This window comes from Eleutherodactylus coqui, chromosome 10, assembly GCF_035609145.1.
Source record: "Eleutherodactylus coqui strain aEleCoq1 chromosome 10, aEleCoq1.hap1, whole genome shotgun sequence".
Taxonomy (NCBI): Eukaryota; Metazoa; Chordata; class Amphibia; order Anura; family Eleutherodactylidae; genus Eleutherodactylus; species Eleutherodactylus coqui.
The window spans coordinates 70,018,617-70,039,140 of record NC_089846.1 but is presented as its reverse complement, the minus strand read 5'-3'; the positions used below and the strand labels follow the sequence as shown (position 1 = coordinate 70,039,140).

At 47.9% G+C, this 20,524-nt stretch overlaps 1 protein-coding gene across 1 annotated transcript in view; it reads right to left on the bottom strand.

Annotated features, from left to right (window-relative positions):
- LOC136580584 (ADP-ribosylation factor-like protein 13B) overlaps positions 1-20,524 on the bottom strand; it is a 605,728-nt gene that overhangs the window by 139,022 nt on the left and 446,182 nt on the right. The window lies entirely within an intron of this gene.

The following is a 20,524-nucleotide window of genomic DNA, read 5'->3' as shown; positions in this document are numbered from 1 at the left end:
TGACATTACCTCAGCTGTGATGGGCAATGCAATGGTATTTATTTATGTACCGCCTGTGGCTTCCTGGCACCCACCCATGCTGTGGGTCCACAGGGAGTTGTTACAACATCTGTCCACTTCTAAAGAACCCCAGTCTGACTGGGGCATGCAGTGTGGGCCGAAGCCCACCTGCATTAACCACGACATTACCTCAGCTGTGATGGGCAATGCAATGGGATTTATTTATGTACCGCCGGTGGCTTCCTGGCACCCACCCATGCTGTGGGTCCACAGGGAGTTGTTACTACATCTGTCCACTTGTAAAGAACCCCAGTCTGACTGGGGCATGCAGTGTGGGCCGAAGCCCACCTGTATTAAGCACGACATTACTACCTCAGCTGTGATGGGCAATGCAATGGGATATTTTTATGTACCACCGGTGGGTTCCAGGGAGCCACCCATGCTGTAGGTGCACACGGAGTTTAACCTACATCTGTCCACTTGTAAAGAACCCCAGTCTGACTGGGGCATGCAGTGTGGGCCGAAGCCCACCTGCATTTAACATGACATTACCTCAGCTGTGATGGGCAATGCAATGGGATTTATTTATGTACCGCCGGTGGCTTCCTGGCACCCACCCATGCTGTGGGTCCACAGGGAGTTGTTACTACATCTGTCCACTTGTAAAGAACCCCAGTCTGACTGGGGCATGCAGTGTGGGCCGAAGCCCACCTGTATTAAGCACGACATTACTACCTCAGCTATGATGGGCAATGCAATGGGATATTTTTATGTTCCACCGATGGGTTCCAGGGAGCCACCCATGCTGTGGGTGCACACGGAATTCCCATTGCGGAGTTGGACCTGGCTGTGACTATTTATAAAAAACCGTGGTCTGACTGGGGCATGCAGACACCTTGACAGAATGAATAGTGTGTGGCACATAGGTTCCCCATTGCTATGCCCACGTGTGCAGCTCCAGATGGAGGTGGCACAGGATTGGATTTCTCATTGCTTCTGTACAGCATTGTGGACTATCGGCCTGCCCCTTTTATGGGGGGGTCGCTGCCTAGCCACGCCAACCCTCTGCAGTGTGTGCCTGCTTTTCCTCTGGCAGACGCACTTATAAATAGACATGAGGGTGGCGTGGCATGAGGGCAGCTGAAGGCTGGGCAGGGACAATTTGGTGTACGCTGTGGACACTGTCGTGCGGTGGGGGGGGGGTGGGGGGGGGGTTGGGCAGCATGTAACCCAGGAGAAGTGGCAGCGGAGTGTCATGCAGGCAGTGATTGTGCTTTGTTGGAGGTAGTGTGGTGCTTAGCTAAGGTATGCATTGCTAATGAGGGCTTTTCAGAAGTAAAAGTTGTTGGGAGGGGGGGGGCCCACTCTTGCCGGTATTGTGGCTTAATAGTGGGACCTGTGAACTTGAGATGCAGCCCAACATGTAGCCCCTCGCCTGCCCTATCCATTGCTGTGTCGTTCCCATCACTTTCTTGAATTGCCCAGATTTTCACACATGAAAACCTTAGCGAGCATCGGCGAAATACAAAAATGCTCGGGTCGTCCATTGACTTCAATGGGGTTCGTTACTCGAAACGAACCCTCGAGCATCGCGATAATTTCGTCCCGAGTAACGAGCACCCGAGCATTTTGGTGCTCGCTCATCTCTCGACTTGATCCGTCATGCTACGCAGAGTCATAACGCTACCAAAGAAAAATCACCCTCTGGGCTGGGACGTTTTTATGAGCTCGATGGCCAAGATTAATATACCTTCTACGGTCATTGGCAACCACAGTACTAGAGAAATTCTCCAGGGTTTGAAAACGGGTTTTGCACCTGGTATCCCCAAAAACAAAATCCGATCTTTCTCCCCTACGCCACCTGGAATAACACAGGGCAACTTGCTGCCTAAAAAGCGATCCACAACATTGTTTCCCATGGCGTGGTTAAGTTTGTAAAGTATTGTACAAATGTAACTATATCTGTTAACATTATACACTGTTATAGACATCTATGTAATAATTCTTATGCATTCATTTATGTAATAACTCTATAATCTGTATTTTTTCTTTTTAATCGCACATCGGTTATATATTCAGTGCGCTCAATAAAGCTTTATAAATCTTTGCATTTTGTCTACTGTGTTCTCTATAATACTGTCACTGTCAGGCTATACATAAAAGCTTACTAGGAGGGGGTGGGAATGCTAAAAAAGTTATTAGGGGGTGAAAATGAATTCTAAATATTAACCCTTATACTCATAAGGCAACTTGAATGGTATATAACATCAAGTCAGACTATAAATACAATAAGGCCTTGATTATCATGAGAAACACTTTGTGTCTCATGATACGTCAAAGGCCTGGAATGCGGATCCTGATACACTTCCCAGACCCTGGAATGCGGAAGGGGCCCCCACCAAGCTCCAGGTGGCTGCCAGATGGCACGCCAAAGGAGGGGGGTCAATGGCCCCCGTGGCACCTGTCACTTAACAAAAGAGGGCTGCTTGGCATGAGGTATGGATGTAATACTACTCACGACAGTTCCTGGCATATATGCCAAACATATCCATACAGCGCAGTTCACCCAAATGATGCTAAAAGTCAGTCCTTTTGACATCTGTGATGCTGGGAAAAATTGGTATGCCTTTATTTTGCTGCATAAATTAACATACTAGGCTATGCTAGTCTATGCATAGGCATCAGACAAATATATGTGTACTGCACAGAATCTATATATTTATGACAGAGTGGCTCTGAGCACTAGCCCAGGAACCCGGAAGAAAAGCTGATTAGAGGGGGTCTTGGATTTAACCAACGATGTGAACCAACTGCTTTTTTTTTTCCAATCAATTTTTATTGAAAAGTTTTTTGGATACATTACAAACAAAATCCATTAAGGAGGGCAGACAAAGGTACGGGTATTGGCAGTAGAGATGAGCGAACGTACTCGGTAAGGCCGATTTCGCAATCGAGCATCGCGATTTTCGAGTACTTCACTACTCGGGTGAAAAGTACTCGGGTGCGCTGTGGGTGAGTGGGGGGTTGCAGTGGGGAGTGGGGGGGAGAGGGAGAGAGAGAAGGCTCCCCCTGTTCCCCACTGCTACTCCCCACTCCCCTCTGCAACCCCCCGCCCCACAGCGCACCCGAGTACTTTTCACCCGAGTAGTGAAGTACTCGAAAATCGTGGTGCTCGATTGCGAAATCGCCCTTACCGAGTACGTTCGCTCATCTTTAATTGGCAGTATACATCGAGTCCTTACTCACATCATAATACCAAAGTCTCCCCGCACCGCAGGAAAACAAACCTAAAACTGCATACTGATTGGGTCAACACCTCCCATGGGGCAACCCGCGGATCAGAATTAACCCCAAGCAAAGTAGAAATGACCTAAAGTGTAGACAAGACAGACAGAGGGGGGGGGGGGGGAGGTGAAGGGAAAGGGGGCAGGGGAAGGTTTGCAAGTTGTATTGCTCAAAGGTGGGGAGAGAGCATCCCCCGATTGAGTCCGAAAGAAACTCTGACCACTAACCCTGTCTGCGATAGTGAGTACGGAGCGCGCGCTTGCACCAGATTTGTCTCCGTGACCCTCTAAGTAGGGCTTCGATATCACATTTCTGTTACTCTTACCGGAAAAGAGGCACATCATCAGCTTGTTTAACCTATTTTGCCTCTGATTGACCTCCAGGGGTACCAAATTTTGTGGAAAGTCTCATGAGAGCCCCTCGCCCAGCTTGAGAGTTCTTCCAAATTCATGAGAAGATCTACTTTATCTTTCCACATACATAAAGTGGGTGGGTCTTGTTGGCGCCACTTAAGTGGGATGAGAGATTTCGCTACATCGATGAGGAACGCTATTAATTTGTGTTTTAGGGGATGAAAAGTCGCTGTGGGCTTCCAAAGGAGAACCACCTCAGGGGAGAGGTCTAGACCTGGAGATATCTTTTTCAGCACACATCCGACATTGTTCCAGAAAGTTTGCAGAGAGGGGCAGTCCCACCAGATGTGGAGGAATGACCCGGTATGCGAGTCACATCTCCAACACTTGTCCTGCGAGGCCAGTTTGTGATCATATAACCATTGAGGGGTTCTATACCACCTCACCAATAACTTGTAGTGCGACTCCTGTGAGGTGACACAAGGGGATAACCCATATGCTGTTCTCAGTATGAGCCGCGTTTCGCTGGGAGTGAGGGAGATCCCTAGCTCTTTTTCCCAGGAGGTAATAAAAGTGGGATTTGTATGAAATGCGGGGGCAATAAATTGTTTACGAATAAACGACACCTTCCTTTTGTTTGGGTTTTTTTCAGCTAGTGCAGTCTCAAATAGGGTTAAAGGACGAGATGCTTTGTGTACCTTCAGGAAGTCCGCAATCGTTTTGTTCACGTGAGCTAGAGCAAGGAATGTGAGATTGTGGTTGGGAAGCAGCCCCGCGATTATTGCAGAGATGGGTTCTTGGGCCAATGAATGGACTTCCGAGATAGTCTTGTTTTTAAATAACTGCCATGTACTGACGAGCAAGCGTCTAGCCAAAGACCCAGAGTTCTATGTAATGCGCACATTGTGGTGAGAGGGGAAGGACAAGGAGCTAGGGAGTCTCCTAATTTATTCCAGGTCTCGAAACTCCCTTTAAGCAGCGGATTGCACCCTCCTCCACTCCGGGCCTTCACTATGGGGGACCACAGATCGTGTAAGATGGTGGGGCCACATGAACCTTTGGCTAGCATAAGAATCAGGGGGTCTTTAGACGGGTACGCCAATTCCATCCATTGACTAAGCTGGGTGGCCAAGTAGTATTCCCTGGGGCAGGGTAAGTCCACTCCTCCTTCACCTCTCCTCCTTGTTAATAGACAGTGAGGAAGTCTAGGTCTTTTTCCTTTCCAAACAAACTTCGAGAAGGCTTCTCTCATTGTTTTAAAGAAAGTGTTTGGAATATAAATAGGGAGTAGATGGAAATTGTATAGAATTATCGGGAGAACATAAGTCTTCAAAATGTTCTTCCTCCCCAGCCAGGATATGAAGGGGAGATCGTAAGAATGGAGTAGATTTTTAATCTTGGTAAGTAGAGGAATAAAATTTGCGGAGTACAGAGCCTCTGCTTTCTTTGTAAATTTTATACCTAAAAAATCTATATCGGAATTGGACCAGGAGAAAGGTGATTTACTCTTCAGTTCTTTGAAGTGGGCCAACGGAATGGAGATATTTAGAACCGTGGACTTGGAGTAATTTATTTTAAAATTAGAGATGACACCAAACTCTTCCATAAGGGTGGTGAGCCGAGGAAGCCCCCTCTCAGGGTTCGTGATCAAAATGATAATGTCATCTGCGTATGCTGCGGTTGAGAGGACCACCTTGCCTACACGTAGCCCCTGAATCGCTGAATCCCTCCTAATCTTTTGCAGAAGAGGTTCAATGGAAAGAATGAAAAGAACCGGCGACAGCGGGCAGCCCTGCCGAGTTCCATTCTTTATATCAAAGGGGGGAGACAGAATGTTATTTATTTTTAGCCTGGTGTGGGGTGCAGCATATAACGAAAATATGGCTGATATAAAGGCGGGGGGGAAATTAAAGTGTGAAAGGACATGTTTCATGTAGGACCAGTTGACCCGGTTGAAAGCTTTTTCTGCATCCGAGCTTACGAAAGCTAAAGGGATATTCTGTGTTTGAGCATATCTTGCGGCATGTAGCAGTCTAATACAATTATCTTTCCCCTCTCTACCCTTGACGAACCCCGTTGGTCGGGATCTATCAAAGGGGGGACGAATTTTTCAAGCCGCTTTGCTCAAAGTTTAGCCCACAACTTCATATCGAAGTTGATCAGCGAAATAGGCCTATAGCTTCCGCAGTCTTCCGGGTCCTTCTTGTCCTTATGAATTAGGGTAATATGGGCTTCTTGGGCCTGCTTTGGGAGGGGAGTTCCAAGTAGTAAAGAATTAAATAAGTCTACTAACTGTGGGATCAGGAGGGATTTGAATGTTTTAAAATAAATTAGTGGGAGGCCATCTGGGCCAGGGCTCTATCCTGGTGGGAACGAGGCAATGAGATCCTCCACTTCCTGCGCGGTAACTGGAGAGATTAGGGCTGCTGTCTCTTTTTCATCCAGCTTAGGCAAGTCTAAGTCCTCCAAAAAGGCCTCAGCCTCTTAGTTCATCTTTAGGAGAAAGGGGTTCCTGAATGTTATAAAGGCATGAATAAAACGCCTGGAACTCGTTGGCGATCTCCCTGGAGGAGGTGAATGAGAGGCCGGAGTTGGTTTTAATAGAGTTGATGAGATTTCTGGAGCGGGCTTTTTTAATAAGCGCAGTGGTGTATTTACTACCTCTATTTCCCTGGGCGTAGACCGTATGTTTGGGGTATAAGTGTTTTTTTTTATTATATCTGCTCTCCAGATAAAGTTTTAGCTCTTTTCTAAGGAAAGTTAGTTTGTCTTGTGAGGACTTACTCTGGGAATGCTTCGTTGCTTGCTCTAGTCTGGCAATTTGTTTAAGCCTCTCGTCGATCTCCTTCTGTTTTCCCCGCTTAACCCTTGAACCCAGGGCAATCAGTAGACCTCTTACAAACACCTTATGGGCTTCCCAGATTATTGGCATGGGCGTCTCGTTGTTTTTGTTGAGTAAGAAATATTCCTCAATGGCTGTTTTTAGTTGTAACCTATCTTTTTCATTGTCAAGAAGTGATGGGTTCAGTTTCCACTGCCACTCACGTGGAGAGGTGGTAGCCAGTTTTATATTAGTATGAAGAGGGGCATGATCAGATACTGTGATCGGGTCTATAGCGGTGCTCTCTACTGACTCTAAGAAGGATGCGGAAATAAATACGCAGTCTAGACATTGGAAGGAGGAGTGAACTGTTGAGAAATATGTAAAGTCTTTTACGGACGGGTTTGCGTATCGCCAGGCGTCCACCAGACCCATGTCAGACAGTTCTCTGCTCAGTCTCTTTAATCCAGACTGTGGTATTTGTGATTTTCCCGTTGAGGAATCAAGAAGGGGGCAGAGAGTAAGATTTAAATCTCCTCCCATAAGGATCGGTCCGGTGGCAAACTGTTTTAGTATTTCGAGCTGTTTTATCAGCCACGGCACCTGTCTCTTATTGGGGGCATATAGGTTCGCTAGTGTCACCTTGTTGCCCTGCAAAGTCCCTCTCAGATAAAAAACCCTTCCCTCCTCGTCCGAATACTGGGCCTCGCAGGAAAAAATGATGGACCTGTGTACTAAAATTGAGACTCCCTTGGACGCCGACGTCGGATGAGAGCTATAATATCCCTGTGGGAATTGCTTGCCGGGAAGGGATATGCACCTGTTTCCCCTGAAATGGGTCTCCTGTAAGAAAGCTATTTTTGTACCATACCTCCTCAGAAGCAGCGAGATGTGGTGCCTTTTCTCCAGGGGAATTGAGGCCTCTTACATTGAAAGTAGTAATCCGAAGAGACTCAGTCATGTTGGTGAAATGAAGGTTGCGGTTATGTCACTTAGGGTGTCTGGAGAGAGAATACAATCGTTAAATATTAGATTGCGATTTCGAAGGGATTCTTGACTCAATTGACCACCTCTGTTGGCGCGATGGGTTAGGAATGGGGGTTGAGGAGGAAACAAAAGGGAAGTTAGGGGTGGAGAACACTGAAGGATGGGGGAGGACAAACAATTGCACTGTATTTCTGAAAGGAGTTTGAAAAAACCCGCTAGAGCAGGTAATCAAATAACGAAGGGATAGGGCAGGTTGCCTGGTCTAATAGTCAAGTAGGCCAGTCAACTTAGTACAGCCTGTGCTGCAAGGCGCCCTCCCTCGCCCAAACAAAGGTGGGACACTGAGGGAAAAACAGAGAGGAACATTACAGAGGGGCTCTCCACTGGCGAAGAGCCTACTAAATATAGGAATATTATTAAACAGATATGCAATAGAGATAACGTGGAACACAATTTAATTAACAGACACAGCCTAAACTTTTAGCAGCTTGAGCTCAAAGCTGCGCATATGAATTGTGCTACTCAGGGGAGGCATCACATTTAGATCATTTGAACGAGATACTTGAACGCCCTTTTTCCCCGGGGGGTAGCACCATAACCGAAGTGGAACGAGAAAAGATCACATGAGACCCAGTCTCTTGCATTAAGTGTCTGGGTGGTTATTAGCCTCCTTCGCCTTCTTCCTCTTCCCCCTTGGGGATTTTGGATTCCCCGCCTGTTGCCAGGCTTCTGATGATGGCAGATTCGGGAGTTTGGGGAACTCCAGTAGGGGGAGCCAGCATGACAATTCGATCGGCTCCATATCAAGAAGGGTCCAGGCATTCTCTAGGTCCTCCAGGGAGCGGATAGTAAGCCTGCAACCATTCACTGATATCCCCAGGCCTAAGGGGAATAACCAAGAGTACTTAATATCTCTAACCCGGAGCGTCTCCAGGAGGGGGCGGAGGAGACAACGCTTGTATAGGGTGGAGGGAGCTAGATCCTGGAAGATCTGTATAGGGTGGTCGTTGTACCTCAGGTCCCTGCGAGATCTGGCCGCTTTAAGTATAGCAAGCGCATCTTGAAAGCTCAAGAGCTTACAAATAATATCCCTTGGGGGGTCAGCAGCTGAGGAGGGGGGTCTGAGCGCTCTGTGAATACGCTCTATATTAATAGGAGCTGAGGCTTCTTCTCCTAGCAACAGACTGAAGATCTCTGCTCCAACCTTAAAGAGGGACTCTGCAGCAAAGGTTTCAGGGATCCCCTTTATCCTGACATTAGACCGTCTGTTGCGGTTTTCCAGATCTTCTTGGGAAATCAGGACTCTATTAATTTGCTCATGCTGATCTTTGAGGGCTTGTGCAATAGCCAATGCGTGAGAGGTGATGTTAGCTGAGGACCCCTCCAACTCCTCCACTCTCCTCCCCATGTGTTTAATGTCCTCTTTAATATCGGCCAGCTCAGTCATAACAGGGCGCAGGACGTTTGTGATGAGCTGTTTCATGAAGCCCTTAGAGATTGCTTCACTGTCCTCCTCATCGGAGGTGAGCTCTCCCTCCCCCTTCTTACTGTGAGCTGTTGTAGCATCGTGGGCCGGCGCCATCTTGACCGCTGGGTGCGGGGAGCGGGTGCCGCGGTCCTTAAGGTACTTCTGCATACCCGTTTGATTTTTATGAGACTGGGGTGTGCTCAGCTGTTCGCTGTTCCTCTCCTTTGCCTTTCTCTGCATGACCGCTGCAGATTGCCGCTGTATGAGCCTTAGAAGGGCGCCTCACAGACAGAGCTCAAGGCTCAGGCAGCCATTAAGCTCGGAGGTCAGGCTCCGTCCGTCTGAACCAACTGCTTTTGATATGAAAATTTCCTGGACAGCCCATCTGGCAATTCTGAGAATTGCCACTTGTTGCCTCCATTCTTCTGCCTCATTATAGTAATTCTGACCACTTCTTTTATTAACAGTCTCTTCCTTTCTTGCTCCATGTGCTACATGTTATGAATCACCCTTCCCTCCCCCTGTCTAGGATGATTTAATGACTTCTGCATTGAGCAGGGGTTGGACCTGATGACCCTCGGAGGTCCAGATGACCCTGCAGGTCCCTTTCAACTCTACCATTCTAGATTCCTCTGTTGTTTTGCCTATTCTGAGGTGCTGGAGAAGATGAGAGTAGAGGATAATTGGTGGTGCACTCTTTCACATGTGCAGCAAGAAAGGAAAGAACTGAAGATCATTAGTAAAAGCACAATGATGCAGTCAAAATTAGTACATTGAAAAACAAAAAAAGGCCACTATTTACATGTGGATGAACTGTAGGGACACTACTCATGGGGGCATTATTAACTAGTAGGGGTACTGAAGAGACACTACTAACATGTAAAAGCACCATAAGGCTGCACTATGAACTTGTGTGGGCACTAAAGGAGATACTTAAGTTATACTAAGGCAGTGATGGTGAACCTTTTAGAGACTGAGTGCCCAAAAAGCAACCCAAAACCCACTTATTTATCACAAAGTGCCAACATGTCAGGGGGCGGGGCTTATCACGACATATGATTTTTACCTCCCTTGTTATAAAAAGGACAGGGCCACTTCAAAACAGACAGGGTGCAGATTTTGACTGCTTTTTGTTGCGGACACGCTGCAGAATTTGTCACAAGAATTTCTGCTGAGGAAATTCTGTAGCATTTCTGCCACATGTAAACATACCCCAGCGATAATAGGGACCACCACGGCAGCCCCAGCGGTAACAGTAACCCCTCACACCAGCCTGAGACCTCCCACAGCCGCTCCAGCAGTATTAGTGACCCCCCACAGCGGCCCACAGTAGTAATAGCGACATTCCACAGCGGCCCACAGTAGTAATAGAGACATCCCATATTGGCCCCAGCAGTAATAGTGACATCCCACAGTGGACCCAGTAGTAATAGTGACCCCCACAGTGGCCCCAGTAGCAATAGCGACATCCCACAGCAGCCCCTAGTAGTAATAGTGACACCCCACAGCGGTCCCCCAGTAGTAAGTGACCCCTCCACAGTGGCCCCAGTAGTAATAGTGACCCCCACAGTGGCCCCAGAAGTAACAGTGACATACAACAGCAGACCCAACAGTAATAAACAGTAATAATGACACCCCACCGTGGCCGCAGCAGTAATAGTGGCCTCACCCCCACAATGGCTCCAGCAGTAAAATTGACCTCTCACTGTGGTCCCCACTAGTAATAGCGACATAATAGTGACACCCCACAGCGGCCCCAGTAGCAATAGTGACATCCCACAGTGGCCCCAGCTGTAATAGGGACCCCCCACAGCGACCCCCAGTAGTAATAGTGACATCCCACAGCAACCCCCAGCAGTAATAGTGACACCCCACAGCGGCCCCCCAGTAGTAATAGTGACAACTCACAGCAGCCCCAGCAGTAATAGCGACTCCCCACAGTGGCTCCAACAGTAATAGTGACACCCCACAGTGGCCCCAGCAGTAATAGAGACCCCCCACAGTGGTCCCCAGTAGTAATAGCGACATCCCACAGCGGCCCCAGCAGTAATAGTGACATCCCACAGCGGCCCCAGTAGTAATAGTGACATCCCACAGCGGCCCCCAGCAGTAATAGTGACACCCACAGCAGCCCCCCCAGTAGTGACATTCCAGAGCAGCCCAAGCAGTCATAGTTTCACCCCACAGTGGCCCCAGCAGTAATAGTGACACTCCACAGTGGCCCCAGCAGTGATAGTGGCCTCCCCTCACAGTAGCCCTAGCAGTAACAGTGACCCCCCCCCCCGGCAGCCTCAGCAGTAATAGTGACACCCCCAAAGCAGCTCCTGCAGTAAAAGTGACCCCCACAGTGGTCCCCAGTAGTAATAGCGACACATTACAGGGGCCCCAGTAGTAATAGTGACACCCCACAGCGGCCCCAGTAGCAATAGTGACATCCCACAGTGGCCCCCAGTAGTAATAGTGACATCCCACAACGGCCCCAGAGTAGTAATAGCGACCTCCCACAGCGGCCCCAGCAGTAATAGTGACCCCCCACAGCAGCCCCAGCAGTAATAGTGACATCCTACAGCTACCCCCAACAGTAATAGTGACATCCCACAGCAGCCCCAGCAGTAACATTGATACCTCACAGCGTCCCCAACAGTAATAGTGACACCCCACAGTGGCCCCAGCAGTAATAGTGACATCCCACAGCAGCCCCAGCAGTAACATTGATACCTCACAGCGGCCCCAACAGTAATAGTGTCATCCCACAGCGGCCCCAGCAGTAATAGTGACATCTCACAGCGGCCCCCAGCAGTAATAGTGACATCCCACAGCGGCCCCAGCAGTAATAGTGACATCCCACAGCAGCCCCAGCAGTAACATTGATACCTCACAGCGGCCCCAACAGTAATAGTGACCCCCACAGCGGCCCCAGCAGTAATAGTGTTATCCCACAGCGGCCCCAGCAGTAATAGTGACATCTCACAGCGGCCCCCAGCAGTAATAGTGACATCCCACAGCGGCCCCCACCAGTAATAGTGACATCCCACAGCGGCCCCAGCAGTAATAGAGACATCCCACAGCGGCCAACAGCAGTAGTGACATCCCACAGTGCCCTCCAGCAGTAATAGTGACCCCCCCACAGTGGCCCAAGCAGTAAAAGTGACCCCCCCACAGCAGCCCAAGCAATAATAGTGACATCCCACAACGGCCCCAGAGTAGTAATAGCGACCTCCCACAGCGGCCCCAGCAGTAATAGTGACCCCCCACAGCAGCCCCAGCAGTAATAGTGACATCCTACAGCTACCCCCAACAGTAATAGTGACATCCCACAGCAGCCCCAGCAGTAACATTGATACCTCACAGCGTCCCCAACAGTAATAGTGACACCCCACAGTGGCCCCAGCAGTAATAGTGACATCCCACAGCAGCCCCAGCAGTAACATTGATACCTCACAGCGGCCCCAACAGTAATAGTGTCATCCCACAGCGGCCCCAGCAGTAATAGTGACATCTCACAGCGGCCCCCAGCAGTAATAGTGACATCCCACAGCGGCCCCAGCAGTAATAGTGACATCCCACAGCAGCCCCAGCAGTAACATTGATACCTCACAGCGGCCCCAACAGTAATAGTGACCCCCACAGCGGCCCCAGCAGTAATAGTGTTATCCCACAGCGGCCCCAGCAGTAATAGTGACATCTCACAGCGGCCCCCAGCAGTAATAGTGACATCCCACAGCGGCCCCCACCAGTAATAGTGACATCCCACAGCGGCCCCAGCAGTAATAGAGACATCCCACAGCGGCCAACAGCAGTAGTGACATCCCACAGTGCCCTCCAGCAGTAATAGTGACCCCCCCACAGTGGCCCAAGCAGTAAAAGTGACCCCCCCACAGCAGCCCAAGCAATAATAGTGACATCCCACAGCGGCCCCCAGTAGTAATAGTGACATCTCACAGTGGCCCCAGTAGTAGTAGTCACACCCATAGCGGCCCCCAGCAGTAATAACGACACCCCACAGTGGCCCCCAGTAGTGATAGTGATGTCCCACAGCGGCCCCCAGTAGTAATAGTGACATCCTACATTGCCCTCCAGTAATAGTGACATCCCACAGTGGCCTTAGTAGTAATAGTGCCCCCCTGAGACCCATATAACTTACCCCCTCCTCCTCGTGGAAGTGCCCCTCCCTCTCTGCTCAGCGCTGATCACGGGTGCACACTGTGACGTCAGTGTGCTGCCGGATGCTTCCTTCCCTGCTCTTACGGAACCTAAGAGGAGACAACAGGGGAGGGGGGAGGAGGTTCCTGGTTGCACATTGATGTCACAGTGTGCGCTATGATCAGCGCCACTAGCAGTGCAGCTGAGTGAATACCGACAGGGGAGCTGCAACCCCTGCCGGTATTCACTAACATGGAGAGCAGCCGACGGTGTGCGTGCCAGCAGGGAGGGCTCTGGCACACATACAATAGGTTCGCCACCACTGTACTATGGGGTATTATGAACTTGTGGGAGCCAAAATGGGGTACTATATACTTGTGAGGGCGCTATTATCTTGTGAGGACCCTATTGCCTTCTGGGGAGCTGAGACAATCAAGCAGACAATGCTTCCGCAAATGGATAATAAGCCAGCTTCAATCCAGCTGCATTGAATATGTCATATATAGGAAAAGTTAATGGGCCCCAACTCGATAATTCAATTCTAAGCGCAAAAAAAATTGGCGTCCAAATTTTACGTACGGAATCTAATTTTCTCGCTTCCCAATGTCATAGAAATTTGAAATTTGGGAAGAGCATTGATTATGTCATAAATAGGAAAAGCTAATGGGTCCCAACTCGATTATTCAATTCTATGCGGAAAAGAATTAGCATCAAAATTTTACGTACGGAATCTAATTTTCTCACATAAAAACATGAAATTTGGCACGAGCATTGATTATGTCATAAATAGGAAAAGCTAATGGGTCCCAACTCGATTATTCAATTCTATGCGCAAAAGAATTAGCGTCCAAATTTTACGTACGGAATCCAATTTTCTCACTTAGAAACTTAAAATTTGGCACGGGCATTGAACATGTCATAAATAGGAAAAGCTAATGGGTCCCAACTCCATTATTCAATTCTATGCGCAAAAGAATTAGCGTCCAAATTTTACGTGCGGAATGTATTTTTCTCACTTTCCAGTGTCACAGAAATGTGAAATTTGGCACGAGCATTGATTATGTCATAAATAGGGAAAGTTAATGGGTCCCAACTCGATTATTCAATTCTATGCGCAAAAGAATTAGCGTCCAAATTTTACGTACGGAATGTCATTTTCTCACATAGAAACTTGAAATTTGGCACGGGCATTGAATATGTCATAAATAGGAAACGCTAATGGGTCCCAACTCGATTATTAAATTCTAGCGCAAAACAATTAGCGTCCAAATTTTACATACAGAATCTAATTCTTTCACTTTAAATTTGGCACGAGCATTGATTATGTTATATATAGGAAAAGTTAATGGGTCCCAACTCGATTATTTCATTCTAAGCGCAAAAGAATTAGCGTCCAAATTTTACGTACAAAGTCTAATTCTCTCATTTCCCGATGTCACAGAAACTTGAAATTTGGCACGAGCATTGATTATGTCATAAATAGAAAAAGTTAATGGGTCCAAACTCGATTATTTAATTCTAAGCGCAGAAGAATTACCATCCTAATTTTACACTTGTAATCTAATTCTCTCACTTCCCGATGTCATAGAAACTTGAAATTTGGCACAAGCATTGCTTATGTCATGAATAGGGAAAGCTAATGGGTCCCAACTCGATTATTAAATTCTAAGCGCCAAAAAAATTAGCCTCCAAATATTATGTTTGGAATGAAATTCTCTCACTTCCCGATGTCATTTTATATAAAAGGAAACGTCGCATGGTTACCTCCACATCGGGTTTCCTGGGTAACCATGCAAAATGGTGAACATATTTTTTGGTATCTCTAAAGTAACCATGACTTCATAAGATTTATTGTGTGTGAACACCAGATAAACACCAGTACCAAATTAACTCAGGCAAAGCCGGGTATATCAGCTAGTCAATATATATAAATATGAAAGCCCTTACTGACTCACTTACTGACAGACTCGCCACTAATTCTCCTACTTCCGGATGTCGTAGAAAGATGAAATTTGGCACAAGCATAAATTATGTCCGAAATAGGAAAAGTAAAGGGGTCCCAACTCAATTAGTCAATTTTAAGTGCAAAAGAATTAGTGTCCAAGTTTAACGTACGTAATCTAATTCTCCAACTTCCCGGTGTCATAGAAACATAAAATTTGGCACGCGCATTGATTATGTCATAAATAGGAAAATTAAAGGGGTCTCAACTCGATTATTCAATTCTAGTTCAAAAGAATTAGCATACAAATTTTATGTACGTAATCTAATTCTCTCACTTCCCGGTGTCGTAGAAACTTGACATTTGGCACGGGCATTGATTATGTCATAAATAGGAAAAGGTCATGGGTCCCAACTCAATTATTCAATTCTAGCACAAAAGAATTAGCGTCCAAATTTTACATACGGAATCTAATTCTCTCACTTCCCGATGTCAGAAATTTGAAATTTGGCACAAGCATTGATTATGTCATAAATAGGAAACACTAAAGGGTCGCAACTCAATTATTCAATTCTAGTGATGAGCGAGCGTACTCATCCGAGCTTGATGCTCGTTCGAGCATTAGGGTACTTGAGATGCTCGTTACTTGAGGCGAGCACCACCCGATGTTTGAGTCAATTCTATTTCCTTCCCTGAAAGTTTTGCACTATTTTCTGGCCAATAGAAATGCAGGGAAGGCATTACAACTTCCTCCTGTGATGTTCCAGTCCTATCCCACCACACTGCAGTGAGTAGCTGGCGAGATCAAGCAACCCCTGAGTATTTAAAGTGGGGCCGCCCGCGGCTCGCCATTCACACACTGGGAGAGATCAGGGACAGTGCTGGTGCTGCTATAGGGAAAGTGTTAGTGTAGGATCCTGTCTTCAAGAAGCCGAATGGTCCTTCTTAGGGCCACATCTGACCGTCTGCATTACTGTTGTGGCTGCTGGTAGCAGTTTTGCAAATTTTTTTTTTTTTGTATATCGGGCGTGCAGCCCCATTACAGCTATAACGTTCCCAGGCTGCAGTCTGTACTACATAGTATAGGGACAGCATTGCTGAGATAGGGAAAGTGGTAGTGTAGGATCCTGTGTACGAGAAACCCAATCCTTCTTGGGACTACCTGTGACCGTGTGCATTTTACAGGTTGTCTGATGGGAGTTGTAGTCCATCACTATTGCACAGCTAGGCCTGTTTGCAGCCTTCTGTATAATTTTTTTCTGGCTGCAGTTAGTGTTACATAACCGCTGTCAGTCTCCAACTGTACGCCAATAATTCCAAAATTTTTTACACTGCTCTGTGTCTGCAGTCAACTTCACGCACAGCGTTTGGCGACAGCCCCTGATAGAGGGAATGTCATATACACGCTATATAGCCGGTATTCTTTTTCAAAATTTTTAAAAAAAATAAAAGCTCCTTCTTACGGCTACCTGTAACCGTGTGCATTTTACAGGTTGTCTGATGGGAGTTGCAGTCCATCACTATTGCACTTAGGCCTGTTTGCGGCCTTCCTGACTATTTTTTTCTGCCTGGAGTTTGCCTTACTATACCGCTCTCAGCGACAAAGACTATGCACATAATTCCAAGATTATTCACACCGGCCTGTGTCTGAAGTGAATTTGACGTTCAGCGTACGGCTAACACAGGTACTTATAGAGGGAAAGTGATATACACAGTATATAGCCTGTCTTCTTTTTCAAAAAAACCCCAAAAAGGTCCTTCGTTGGGCTACCTCTGACCATCTGCATTTTACTGGGTGCCTGGTGGGAGTTTTGGTGCATCACTATTGCATTGCTAGGCCTGTTTGCGGCCTTCCTTCCATTTTTTTCTGCCTGGAGTTAGCGTTACGATTCCGCTCTCTGCGTGAAAGTGTACGCATATAATTCCATAATTATTTACAGCGGTCTGTGTCTGCTCTTTTCGTAATCCACCATGCTGAGGAGTAGGGGTCGAGGATGTGGACGCGAGCAAGGATGCGGAGTTCCAAGTGAGGGTGTGGGCACAGGCCGAGTTCCTGGTCCAGGTGTATCCCAGCCGGCTGCTGCGGGATTAGGAGAGAGGCAAGTTTCTGGGGTCCCCAGCTTCATATCACAATTTATGGGTCCACGTGGTAGACCTTTATTGTAAACTGAGCAGTGTGAGCAGGTCCTGTCGTGGATGGCAGAAAATGCATCCAGCAATGTATCGGGCACCCAGTCTTCTACGCAGTCCACTGCTGAAACTCTGGATCCTCTGGCTGCTGCTCCTCCTTCCTCACAGCCTATACTGCTGCTGCAAAAATGGTACTGGGGTCTGCATATGCTTCTGCTACATAAATGTTACAGGGGTCTGCTGATACTGCTGCTACAGAAATGTTACAGTGGTCTGCGTATACTGCTGCTAGAGAAATGTTACTGGGGTCTGCCTATACTTCCACTACAGAAATGGTACTGGGGTCTGCCTATACTGCAGCTACAAAAATGTTACAGGGGTCTGCCTATACTGCTGCTACAGAAATGTTCCTGGGGTCTGTTTATACCTTTGCTACAGGAATGTTACAGCGGTCTGTCTATACTATGGGTGCACTAAGTCTTCCCATCGCGGTGTTTTACCTATGTGGCACAAATAATACAGTGACAAGTTGCTTGGTGGGGCGAAACTCTCCCATGGTTGGGCACTCCGATTTCTTCCTGTGTAATACCATCTTTGTGCACTTACAGCATAGGCTCGGCCAAGAAACTCAAAGACTGCCCCTTCCAGTGTTGAGCTATGTTACGACACATGGATTTCCCGTTGCTATGTAACTCAGGGCACCTTGGGTCACAAAGTTGGAGGCTTGGAACCGAGCCTGACCCTGGGCCCGCTAACGTGCTTCCCACACAGACTACTGCGGGTCCTGGTCATGGTGTCTTGGGCTTGTAATGCCACCTCCTCCTCCTGCTTGGGGTCAGGGGATCAGCACTGGGCATCATGTATTTTCTCCCGTGTTACCACAGTTATCTGAGACACTGGTTTGGGCCAAAGAAGAGGAGCGTTTTTGCATTGTTGAGACCTTCACAGCTGTACTAGCATCGGAGTCTGCTCTATGCCCACGATTGCTGAGGGTGTGTGCAGAGGCCTATGTACTCGGCACAGTGAAAGTCTGGCATGTTTGGGCACTATCATTTCTTCATGTTTATTACTGTCTTTGGGTTCCTTCGGCTCGCCTACGCTGTGGGTGCACAAAGACTTCCCATAGCGGTGATTTATCTGTCTGGCACGAAGTCACTGACTGACTTGGGTAGGGTGCATAGTGCAGATGGCTTTCCCCTTGCGGTGTTGATAGAGCTATCTGACACCTAGACAGAATGAATACTGTGTGGGCACATGGACTGCCCATTGATATTTCAGTCGCAGCACCTTGGGTCTCACAAGGTATTTGCTGGGATCGAGCCTGGACAAGGGCCCACTCACATCCTTTCAACACAGGCTACAGCGGGTCCTGGTCATGGTTTCTTGGCCTTGTAAGGCCACCTCCTCCTCCTGCTTGGGGTCAGGTGATCAGCAATGGGCATCATGTATTTTCTCTCGTGTTAACACAGTTATCTGAGAAACTTGTTTGGGCTAAAGGAGAGGAGCGTAGCTGCATTAATGTTACAGGGGTCTGCCTATACTTAAGCTGCAGAAATGTTACAGGGGTCTGCCTATACTGCTGCTACACAAATGTTACAGGGGTCTGCCTATACTGCTGCTACACAAATGTTACTGGGGTCTGCCTATACTGTTACTACAGAAATGTTACTGGGGTCTGTCTATACTGTTACTACTGAAATGTTACTGGGGCCTCCCTAGACTTCTGCAACATAACTGTTACTGGGGTCAGCTTATACATTTGCTACAGGAATATTACAGGGGTCTGTGCATACTATGGGTGCACTAAGTTTTCCCATCGCAGTGTTCTACCTATCTTGCCCCCCCCAAAAACACTGACTGACTAGGGCATGGAGTGTGGGCCGAAGCCAACATGTATTTTCTCTCACGTTACCACAGCTATCCGGGGCACTGCAATGGGATTTCTTTATATATCTTCTCTGGGTTCCTGTGACCCACCCATGCTGTGGGTGCACACAGACTTCCCATAGCAGAGTTGTAACTGCCTGGCACTTTAAAAAAAAACAGACTGACTAGGGCATGGAGTGTGGGCCGAAGCCAACATGCATTTTCTTTCACGTTACCACAGCTATCTGGGGCACTGCATTGGGACAAACAAGAGGAGCGATACAGCGCTAATGAGATGTTCACAGCTATGCTAGCATCGGAATCCACGATTGCTGAGGGTTTGTGCAGAGTCCTATGTCCTGGGCGCAGTGAAAATCTGCCATGTTTGGGCATTTCTTTGTGTACTGTCTTTAAGTTAGTTGGGCCAACCCATGCTGTGGGTGCACACAGACTTCCCATAGAGGTGTTTTACCTGTCTGTCCTCAAAAGACTGACAGACTCGGGTAGGGTGCAGTTTGCAGATGGTTTAACCCTTGCGTTGTCGATGAGGTATCCGACACCCAAACAGAATAACTAGTGTGTGGACACATAAATTCCCCATTGCTATGTCACTCGCAGCACCTTGGGCCACACAAGGTGTTTGCTGGGACCGAGCCTGGCCAAGGGCCCACTCAGATCCTTTCAGCACAGGCTACAGCGGGTCCAGGTCATGGTTTCAGGGCCTTGTTAGGCCACCTCCTCCTCCTGCTTGGGGTCAGGGGGTCAGCATTTCGCATCATGTATTTTCTCTCGTGTTACCACAGTTATCTGAGAAACTCGTTTGGGCCACAGGAGAGGAGCATAACTGCATTAATGAGACCTTCACAGGTGTACTAGCATCGAAGTCCGCTTCCTGCCTACGATTGCTGAAGCTGTTGGCCGAGGCCTATGTCCCGGGGGAACTGCAATGGCGCTAGGTTGGGCCTGTGGAACGTTTTCCTGGCTAATGCAGTCTTTGGAGCGGTGAAAGAAAACGTAATGGATTTACTGAAACCTTCACAGGTGTACTAGCATCGAAGTCCGCTTTCTGCCTACGATTGCTGAAGCTGTTGGCCAAGGCCTATGTCCCGGGGGAACTGCAAGGGCGCCAGGTTGGGCCTGTGGAACTTTTTGCTGGCTAATCCAGTCTTTGGAGCGGTGAAAGAAAACATAAGTGATTTAATGAGACCTTCACAGGTGTACTAGCACTAAAGTCCGCTTCATGCCTACGATTGCTGAAGCTGTGGCCTGAGGCCTATGTCGTCGGCGCGGTGAAAGTCTGCCATGTTTGGCTGCTCAGATTTATTAATTGTTCATATCTTAGGTTGCCTAGGACCCACCTATGCTGTTGGTGCCCACTTAGTTCCCATCGCGGTGTTTGACCTGTCTGGCACAAAGACACTAACTGAGTTGGGTAGGGGGAAGAGTGCAGATGGCTTTCCCCTTGCGGTGTCCATTGAGCTATCTGACACTAAGACAGAATGAATACTGTGTGGGAACATGGATTCCCC